The sequence below is a fragment of the Triturus cristatus genome, chromosome 3_2 (genome assembly GCF_964204655.1).
Source record: "Triturus cristatus chromosome 3_2, aTriCri1.1, whole genome shotgun sequence".
In the NCBI taxonomy this organism is placed as follows: Eukaryota; Metazoa; Chordata; class Amphibia; order Caudata; family Salamandridae; genus Triturus; species Triturus cristatus.
Genome location: NC_140584.1, coordinates 630,534,438 through 630,545,975, shown reverse-complemented (window position 1 = coordinate 630,545,975; position 11,538 = coordinate 630,534,438).

Below are 11,538 nucleotides of genomic sequence, written 5' to 3'. Positions count from 1 at the left end.
GAAACTTAAGATGGAGACTCAGGGCTACGTTGAGCATCGGGACCTCTCCTTTCCTGTCCTCCTTTCCTATGCATGCTGCGTACTTTCAGTATTTTGTAGTTTATCCTAGGGGGTGTCGGACCCTTTATTCTCCTCCCTTTGATCGATGGCGAGCATTTCAATCATACAGTGACGCTCTCTTCAAGTGACCCATGCATGAGATGCACACACATTCATACCGTGTAATCATAGCACACACGCACAATCATGCCATACAGTTTCTCATGTTCTCAATGGTGGTCTGCACTATACGCACTATCTCACAACGTTTGTCTAAATTTTCCCTGATATTGAACTCGGTACGGTTCATGTCCACTTCATTCTTCAGTCGGAGCTTCGTCGTGACCTATAGAGGGGAAAAAGAGGGGAGGGGATGTGCAGCATTCAAAGTACCCTAGCGCGCGCAGACACGAAAAAGTTCTACTTACCACGTACCAGGCTAGTCGCAGGAATGGGTGATACCGCAGACCTATTATTCTTTTTGTCCGAGACAAAGATGCTCTAATTTATTTCATTTCCTAAATTCGCGTTCCCTTGTCATACATGCATTTCTCAATCGGTCGTGTATTAAGGTGCAAGATACCATACCTTGCGTTCGGCATATACCCTGAGCTATGGTTGACCATTGTTTAACAACTCTTGGAAAAGATAGATGTGATGGGTACAAATTCCGTTAATCAAAAAGATTCAGGCAAATGGGGACTGCATTATCTGTTTTCTATTGCTTGGGAGTAACAATCATTTATTCAAATGAAGAAATCTTTATCAACCTATGTGATTAGTCATGGCACTGATTCCGTAATTCTTTCAAGAGACCCTTTATTTAAAACAATGTCAGCATACAAGATACGGGCCTACAACCGTTCAGGCCGGCCACGTGGTGGGAGGCGTCGAGTGTCATGAGCAACGCTACTACGGCATAAAATCGGTTCCCTTCCCGCCCCTCCCCGATCATCATGTGTGGAAGCATCGCATATATATATATATATATATATCTCTTTTTAACACAAATGTCACGTGACTGGGACGCCACAAGGGTTTGTAGGCCTCTCCTACATCGGCGCCATCTTGGGGCGAGGTCGGGTCAGAGTACAGTCTAAGTCTTTCCATGAATTAGCTGTTGGACCAGAATCCCTTTCAGTAGTTCGAGAACTTTCGTTAGCGTCAACTTTGCGTCAGCATGGCGTCACTGCGACCCCGTAGAAATGCCATGGTTCGTTCTTGGGGCGGGGCAGCAGGCGGGTTCTTCCGCCGACGCTTCGAACCAGTCTTTCTCACTGCACCAAGCGGAGGCAAGGTGGCTGCCGTCCGGGGCAAAGAGCAATGGCGGCGGTTTTGTCCTTACCGGAAGTCCGCGGGAGTCGAGTGTCAAATGACTCCAGCCGATTCTGCAAGGCTGAGGGGAGCATTTTGTCAAGGGTGGGACCCACGCCCAAGCAGACAAGCTTTCGAGTCCAGAATTGTCTCACGGTGGGCTTTAGGCCTGGATCCGGAGGAGTCGACCGCCGGAGTTCAAGGGCAGCAGTAGCAGCAGCTCTTCGGTACAGCCACCGGAGAGGAGCCAGCAGCAGTAACAGCGGCAGTTCGGATGGTACTGCCACCGGGGTGATTCCAGTAGCAGTGACGACAGCAGTTTGGATGGTATCACCACCGGGGTGGGTCCCCGATTTCTTGGCTGCGGGGGCCCACTCCTCGCGTCGGGAGCTAGTGGCGATCCTGGTGAACCCGTGCTTGGGCGGTTGTCCGGTGGTCGCGTGCAGCGGCAGGGTGCAGCTCAGCTGGCCGGTGAGTCAAAGACGGTTGGGGTGCCCTCATCTGCTGGCGAGCCTCCACCTGGGGAGGTGGGGGAGGCCCGTCCGCGTCGCTTCCCCCCGCCAGGGCACCCTCCGTTATTGAAGGAAAAAGAGAATGGGAAGATCCGCACAGCGTGCCAGGGTGAAATTCAGAAGGCCGATGAAAAAGATGGCTGGGGTGCCCTCATCTGCTGGTGAGCCTCCACTTGGGGAGGTGGGGGAGGCCCGTCCGCGTCGCCTCCCCCCGCCAGGGCATCAGCCCTTATTGAAGAAAGAAGAAAGAAAGCGGGAAGGCCCGCACAGCGTGGCGGACTCCGCCTTGGTGTTGCCAGAACTTCGGCGCTTCGTATAGCCTCCGGCCTATTCGCACAGTCGTCCGCCACTGATGTCAATGGATTTTTGCATGGCTTTTATAGCCCAAAGCCGACTAAAAGAACCGCCCAAAACAGGCCAATGTTGCAATTTCGAGGAAGGAGAGGCGAGGACGGTGTCACGTGGACGTTAAGGCTTTGGGATGGAGGTTGCAGCAGACTGTCATGTAAATAGTTGTTTTAAAACGTGTTTTAACCTGTTTACCCCGTTGGTGTGTTCGTTATATCTTATAAGTTATTAAAATGTTATAACTATACTACTTCGTTGGAGTGTTTGTACATATTTGCAATCTGATGACGAGCGCAATGAGGTTACTGTGCAATCGGAAAAATAACATAGACCAATTGCGCGCGATCTAGCCCTAGTTTGGTGACGTCGATGGTGGGTGCCAGCAGGCTTCCGTTTGTGCAGGATTTTGTCATGCTTATTGGGCGGGGTGGGCAGTAGGGCAGACATGTTTAGGTAGGCGAGAGTAATGGAGTCGGGCTACCTCGTGGCCGTCTCGACCGTGAGCTTGGCTCCTTCCCTTGGTTTCATATGTCCCACAAAGGGCTAACTCCTAGCGTTACTTTAGTTTTTGTAAGGTCAAAAAGGATCCTACCAGTGCCTTTACTATTTTGTCGATTCCTGTTCGTTCATCCTTCGTTAGTCGATTCATTCTGGTGGACTCTTTCCTTCTCATCTCTGGGTCGTCTAACTTTATAGCCGACGTTGGGTTCAGTACAAGAGGCTCAGCCGGCGCGTAGGCCGTGAGGACCGAGGCCCCTGTACTGCTTTCGCTCGTGTTTGGGGGTGGTGGGTGTTGCACTACTGACTGGGAGGGTGCATATGGAGGGGGCATGTAAATGATCGGGGGACCTAACAGTAATTCGTCATTCGTTCGCTGCTTGGAGGACAACTCAGGGTAGAGCAAAGAAGGGGTCCTAACAGCGTACTGGCCTGATGTTTCGGGCTCCTGTCTTAGTTTAGTTTCCCTTCTCTCCTTTATTTCTTCTTCTAACTTTCTAGCGGCAAGGTGAGCTGCCTTTCGTAATTCCTTTTCTGCTTTTACTTCTTCCCTCTTTTTCCGTTGCGTTGCTTCTTTGCGCCACATGCCAATACTGTCAAGAATAGTAGGCGTTGTCTTATTGCTACGCAGAGCTATTTCTAGCACTTCTATCTTATGGTCGTCGAAGGATCCCATCAGTGGCCACTGACTCTTGGGGTCCTTCTTTGTATATTTATGCCATAGCTTGGTATAAGCTACGGCGACTAGTCCATATTTAGTGAACATGTCCTTATTAGGGGTGCCCTCCAGTGGAGCCGGATGGTTCACCTCTAATAAGCGGTCCGGGCAGAACCAACTACCAATCAGTGGGGAGAAGATAGGCATGACGGGTTTCAACGGGGACAAAAGTCAGCACTACCTATCTTTTCACTGCTTGCAAAGACTAGACAGAATATCTCTATTCTTCGTTATTTGTAAGCAGAGAATATCTCCAAAGAACCAATATCGAACAACTAGTGTTCGGACAATCAATCAATCAATCAATGGGGAGATAAAGATAGGCATGACGGGTTTCAACGGGGACAAAAGTCAGCATTACCTACCCTTCACTATTTGCAAAGACTAGACAGAATATTTCTATTCTACGTTATTTGCAAACAGAGAATATCTCAAAGAGCACTATTCTTCAAAACAATCAATGTTCGGACAATCAATCAGTGGGGAGATAAAGATAGGCACGACGGATTTCAACGGGGACAAAAGTCTGCGTTACCTACCCTTCACTATCTGCAAAGGGAGAGAGAGAGAGTATTTCTACTCCTCCCCGTTTGTAGACAGCGAATATCTCAAAGAGAACAATCAATGAGCACAATCAATGAGCAATACTAGTATTCCAAAGCTTCAGACAATCAATCAATTATTTCGCAATTTGTCGTGTATCACGACCTTACCCGGACCGCGTGGACAGTTTCTCGTCTTCCGCCTCCAGCGCCCGATGGTCCTCTACTCTCCGTATTTGCCGCGGCACTCCTGATGGTTCCCAGTCAGGACCGTAGATCACTCGAGAGAGGTCTGCTCGGAACCAGTGAAGTTCGGATGATCGGCTGCCAGACGAGGGTCTATTGGGCAGGAGCTCTCCCGATCGTTGCAGTCGTTCACTCTGTCGTCGGGACCTCTCCCACTGGATCCACGTGTCGCTGATGGGCCCCACGTTTGGGACGCCAATTGTTAAATAGTAGCGGCAGTTTCAGTCGATAACCTTTCAAGTATTTGCCCGGCGGTAATCGCCTCTCATACCACTCGATAATTTACCAATGAAAGAGGCAGGCGCCGGAGACTGGAAGGCAGGAAACAAAGTTTTATTCCGTCGGAGCAGAACACATCAGATCAGACAGCAAGGTATCGTCACGAGGTGCTCTAACTGCATCTCTGAGACCTGGTCTCTTATACACCGGTTTATTGCTTTATTACACATAGTACATCCTTGAGATTCCCTTGATGCATGAGAGAACATCCCCTGAAGCCCCGGCTCAGATCCGATCCCACACATAGTTACAGTAGAAGTTCCCACCTTACCCGCAGTAGGAGATGGCTATCGCGCAGCAGGGAATTCCGCCAATTCCCGGGGGTGTGTGCGACCGGCCGGGTCTCAGGGGGTAGGGGCTTTGATCCACTGTAATCCCTTTGATGTGGGGTGTTTCCCTTACAGTAGGGGCAATAAACTGCATCCGCAGGGCTAGGTGGTGGCCTGGGATCAGTTCGGACAATGGGGTGCAGAGGAAGGGGGTTATCAAAGGAGCGGCATGACCATGTATGGGATGTCGGTCGGATGTGGTTCCGTAGCAGGGTTGCGCAGAAGGAGAGGGTTTATGGCCCGTGTATGAGAGAGTGGGGGTGGCCGGCGCGCGGGGGGATGTTCGCAGCGCCAGGGGAAAGCGCTGGCGATCGAGAATGAGCGGGGAGGGAGTGGGGTGCCTAAAATGGCGGCCGTGCATTCGCTGTGCGTGGCGCTGGGGAGAGGCAAGATGGCGCAGATAATGTTCAGTTTGCAAGCTAAATTTCCACATTGGTACTCACAAAAGGCATTTACTACTCATAAATGCCCTTTGTGAAGACCGAAGGTCATAAAGCTTGACTTTTGTCTCAGTTTACCTTTGTGAATCGGGCCCGTAGTGTGGTAGCATTTTTAATATTAAATTAGTGTAATGCTATTTACCCAGTTGTCCGATAAATAGTTTATTTCCACTGCTATTTACAAGGTTGCTGGCTAGATAGTGTAGATTAGCACTATTTTGCTAGTGGCTTTGTCAATTGGTATTGCATCCGTTGACTAAATAGCAGACATTGTGTACGATTTGGCCTTAGGCCATGCAAACAGCAAAATAACTTTACGATTCACCAGGCTGCCAACTAAATAGCAGAGAAAATATACAATATAACTAGCAGCTGTGCAAATAGCACAGAAAATTCACCATTTACCAGGCTGCCGACTAGATAGCAGAAAACGTAGTATTTGGGCTGCTGGCTAGATAGCAGTGATCATGTACTATTTGGCCAGCGACATTGCAAACAACAAAGAGACTTCACTATTAATTCTGCTGCGAGTAAAATAAAGGATATCAGGGACTACTATTTCAGCATCCACGCAAGCAGCTAAGACACATGACAATTTTTCTGGCCTCTGAAAAGAATTTCTGAGATTTTGTACTATTTGCCCACAGCCATGCAAATAGCAAAGAAACTTCACTATTTATTCTGTTACTGACTAAACAGCAGAGATCATGTACAATTTGACCAATGGCTGTGCAAATAGCAAAGAAAATCCACTATTTACCTGGCTGCTGACTAATGGCAGAGATCATGTTCTCTTCGGCCAGCAGACATGCCAACAGCAAAGAAGCTTCAGTATTTACCCAGTCACCAACTAAATTGCAGAGATAGTATACTATGTGGTCAGCAGTCGTACAAACAGTAAATGAGCTTCACAATTTACCCAGCCACCAACTAGACAGCAGACACCATGTACAAGTTGGCCGTCAGCCAAGCAAATAGCAAATAAAAGTCAACATTTTCCTGGACCTTGACTAGATGGCAGACATCATGTGCTGTTTGACCAGCCACTGTGCAAATAGAAAAGAAGCTTCACTATTTACCTGAACACCAACAAAATAACTGAGATTAAGTGACATTTCTTGAAGAAACCTTACAATTTATGCTGCTGATGATTAAATTGTAGATATTCCAAACTAGTAAGCGTATTGCCAGATAACTACTGAAGTTTCACTTTAGATTAGGTGCACTTGGTTACTACTGAAGTAATAAGTGAGGGGATGAAGGATCTTGTGAATGTTACTCAGGGACGGTTCTTTTTTGTGTGTGTTGTAATTCTTTATTAAAGTTTCACAGGATATACATGTAAGAGGTGGATACATGGTAAGAATATTCATCAGTCATCAGTGTAACATATCTAATATACATCAGTAAAGAGGAGCCACAGATGACTGGCAGCTGCATTGTATTAACATGAAACATTGCTTGACTAAGAGTGGGGGGCGGTGTGGGACGGACATTGGTATGTATGGGGTGAGGTTATAGGATGTTCTTGTACGTTCTGCACCGCACAGTGTAGATCCTATGTCTGTGGGGTTGGTCTCTGTGAGCATAGGGGTGGGTGTTGTAAACATTGAGGACTTTGTGGTCCCCTGGAGGTCGGGGTGCCACACCAGGCGTATTACTTGTGGGGGTGTCCCTAGGGCCGCTAGTCTCTCCACGGGATTCGGGGAGAGAGGGGGGCATCTTGGTTGAATGGGTATGTTAGAGGGCGTGTCTTTATGTGGTACCATGACCGCAGTGGCACGGCTGCAGTGAGCAATATCAGGTTCGTGCTGACGCATAGGAGGCTAGGTGCATCAGTACTAAGCTGGGTTGAGCCTCATCTTCAGAAGAGGGAGACCGCCGGGGGACGGGGAAGGAGGAGTGCCCTCCCGCCTCCATTACGTCTCCCCTGGCATCCGTTGATATGCATGTCTACTGTGATGAGTACAGGAAATGGTGAGGGAAGAAGGGGGTGGTGGGAAGGGGGTAGGTGGGATTTCACCAATGCCATACAAGTCTCTCCAACCCCAACAATCAGGGACGGTTTTTAACAGGTTGGGGCATGATGCACATAACCGGCAACCTTGGGCTCTTTGTTCCTGTTTGAGTCTCTGCTCCTCCTCTGCAGGCCTTTGTCTGCATCTGTTTCCACCAGCTTCTGGCCATCCCTGTACATATTTGCGATAGCTCAATCTGTCTTTGATAGTGATTTGTTTCTGTTTTACTTAGACTCCAGTAAAGACTATGCCCTATGATTTACTCAGTGTATGTTCACTATAATTCTCTTGTAGTTTTGGACTTTTTCTGGCTTCTTACAAGGCAGCCTCTTCAGATGAAGTCTTTGTTTTGCAAGCACAGACCACCTCTGCTCCTCTTTAGTTTTGGGATTGTTTAAATTGTACCTGCTCCCAAACTCATACTTGGAATCCCAGGGGCAGATTTTCAAGCCCTGTGTGCTGCCAGTCCATCACTTTTTGTGATGCACTGGCAGAGCATTTCCCTGCCCCATATTTACAGGGACAGGAAAAGCCACCCTGCGTGGCTTTTCCTGTACTTGTAAATATGGCCCCTTTACATACAGCTCTTTGCGTGAAAGGGGCGTTCCATGGGTGTTACTGTGGGTTTTCCCACGCAACATCCATGGAATGAGACACATTTCCAGATTTAAGAGAAATCGTAACTCTGGAAATGCGTGTGAAATCTACGCCTCCCAGGGGAGGAGTAGGGAGGCTAAACAAGGAGAAATTTATTCATTTCTCTTCATTTTTGTTTCCTGTTTCTATGCATGCTGCATTCTGCAGCACACCTAGAAGAGGAAATCACCTCTAATAATTGTTTTTGTTCAGAAAGGAACAAAACCCTTCCTGAACAAAAACAATCTCCCCACGACGCAGGTGCAAGGGTGCCTGCATCGGCGCATGGCAGCAGTTTGTGTGCCAGTGCAGGGGGAAGCACAGAGATGCAACATATTGTTGCAAATATGTTGCGTCCCTGTGCTTTCCAAACTAACGCAGCACGGCACAGCAAAATGACTTGCTGCACCGTGCTGCGTTAGTTTATTGTAAATCTGCCCCCCAGTTTTTGTTGGTGAGTGTGGGTGGGTGAAACAGGATATAGCGATCACTGCAGGCCAATTGATGGCTAAAAAAACCTAATTTAGCCTTTAATTCTTCCCAGATTCTTCAATTTAACTTGGAAGTAGCACTGGCTATGTAAAATATTTGGTAGCAGCTATTTAGCCAGCCACCAGGAAAATTGTGAAATTTTCTCTGCTATGTACTTGGCCGTTGGCTAAATCATAGAAATAGGTTACTGTTTGACATTGGCCTTTGAAATTACAAGGAAACTTTGGTATTTACTTTGCAGCGGACTAAACAATAGAGGGGCATATTATCAAGAAACGGCGTTAAAATTATCGCCGCTTTAGCGGCAGAAAAACTGCCGCTAAAGCGGCGATAATGGGCTTGAAAATATGCCCTTGAGAATTCCTATAGAAGCCCATGTTCTGGTGTCAACATGGGCTTCTATTGGAATTCTCCAGGGCATATTATCAAGCCCATTATCGCTGCTTTAGCGGCAGTTTTATGCCGCTAAAGAGGCGATAATTTTAACACCGTGCTTGATAATATGCCCCGGAGATCCTGCACTGTTTGTCTGGCGACGGTGTAAATTGTAGAAAAACTCAAACATTTACCCGGCTGCTGGCGAAATAGTAGAGATTCTGCATTATTTGGCTAGCAGCCATGCAAATAACAAGGAACATTCACTATTCACGTGGAAACTGGCTAATTAGCAGGATTTATATACCATTTGCCCAGCGGTCAAGCCAACAGCAAAGAAACTTCACTCATTACCCGGCTGCTGGCAAAACAGCAGACATTATTTACAATATGTCCAGCAGCGATGCAAATAGAAAATAAACCTAATTATTTTCCTGGTTGCTGGTTAAATATCAGGTATATATACTATTTCACTGTTAGGCTGGCAAATAGCAGGATAAAAATAATTACCTGGTTGCTGACTAAACAACAGATATGATGTACTGTTTGCCCAGTGGCCTTGCAACTAGAAAATGAATGTGATTATTCAACTTGTGACTTGCCAAAAACAGGCAATATAAACAATTTGCCATTACCCATGCAGATAGCGGGGAAACTTCACTATTTGCACAGCTGGTTTCTAAAGAGCTTAAAATTGTGTTATTAATGCCTAATGAAAATCTCAAAAAGTGCTTACCACCAGGTAAAACTGCAAACAGGTAGTGAATATAATTAGCATAATCTCATTATAAAAGTTAGTGCCTTGATATATTATTGTTTATTCGCAAAATGTGGTTGCAAATTGTACACATACATTTTGTGAATGGAATAGTACTTTACAAACTGACATGAACTATTAGGTGGTTCGCTAAATAACTATCAAAGGGGAAAACATGGGGTGGGCGTGAACCAGGTAATGAAGTCCAGAGATTGGTAGAGTCTTCAAAAAAGTCTTTATTTTCAAAGTTTATTTTCCATATAATAAACAAGCAGTGAACTCAGCCAACACGTTTCTTTCTCTCAAAGAGAACTTCGTCACGGCTGAAAGTAACATAAAAAAGCACATTAAGGGCCATATGTATCAAGCAAAATTGAGATTTCAAATACCGAAATTCGCAGAATTTCGGCGTTTGCAATCGCAATTTTGCTTAGTGATATGTATGAGGCAAATCTGCGTACAAAATAAGTAATTGCAAAATTTGCGATTCCTTATTTTGCGATTGCATTTAAGGGATCGCAAAGTTGGTGGTAATTTGCGATTTCTTTGAAAAATGCACGTTTCTTGCATTTTTCAAAGTACAATGTGAAGCACATACATGCCCTTAGGGCATGTATGTGCGTCACATCTGCACCCATGCTTATTTCAGGGGTGCAACAGGATGTCCTTTTGACACCCTTGCACCCTTGAAATTGTATTTTCATTTTGCGATTCTCTAATTGCTAATCGCAAATTGAGAATGTCTGCCCATTCATTCCTATGGGCCTCTAGGCCCATAGGAATGAATGGGGAGGAATTCCTTAATTGCGAATCGCAATTTGAGATTCGCAATTAAGGAATATGTAGGATTCGCAAAATTTATTGCAAATCCTACATACATAGCATTTTGCGATTCTCAAATAGCGATTCGCAAAAAATCGCTATTTGAGAATCGCAAATGAGGATTTTGATACATATGGCCCTAAATGCACGAAAATAATAACATAAAAACCAAAGGGAAAAACGAACAAGACAGAAGGACATGAAAAGGAATACACATTTTTTTTAAAGAAACCCTTAGGGAGAGACAACAAATAATCTGTGCACAATAATTTCAAGACATCACATTTATATATATAACAAACATTCTGTGCACATTAATAACAAGACATCAAATTAGTGTAAATAAAATCAAAAGAAATAATAATTAGGAAAGCTTAATTGAAACAAACAAGAACAGGGTCAAAATGCATATAGCAAACAATAATAAACAACAGAATAATATAATCAAAACATAAACTCACAAAAGAGAAGATAAAAGCATGCATGTGAACACATGTATGAATTGCAAATAGGTGCTTATTTGATAAAAGATTACTCAATCAAAAATGGAGAGCAACATGTAGGCACTAACCAAGCACAGTGAAAACTCTACCAATCTCTGGACATCATTACCTGGCACACGCCCACCCCATGTTTGTGTATAGTATCTGGACCACAGAGGTGTCACTTGACGGCTGATGCCTGGGCTTGTTTCTCAGGACTTGAGATTTAATTGAAACTAGCATGAGGTGCAGAAGTCTAAGTTCGCCGTCATTTCGTTCCTGTTGTGTTTTAACTATCAACTGGGGTTCAAAAATGACCCTCCGAAATAATTTCCATTAGGCAGGCACCAAAGTGCGACCGTCCGTGATTGACTGCAATCACAGGGATCGTGCCCGGCAAAGGACAGCTCACCCCCATTACTATGACAACTTTCTAAATGGGATTTTTTTTTTAAGCAGCCTGTGTTCCTTAAAAGAGCCAGTGCTGCTTTGAAAAAAAAAGTTTTCTGTTTTTGAAAACTTTTTCCCCCTGAGATTGCTAACATCATTACCAAAAGGAGTGAACTCCTAAAGGTGCACCTTCCTCTTTGCATATTAGTTACCATTCCAACTCAGAGTTTGTTAGCTCATCAATGGTTTGTGACAGCAGCTGCTGTCCTAAACAATCAATAAATTCCTTTCTGAATTGGAA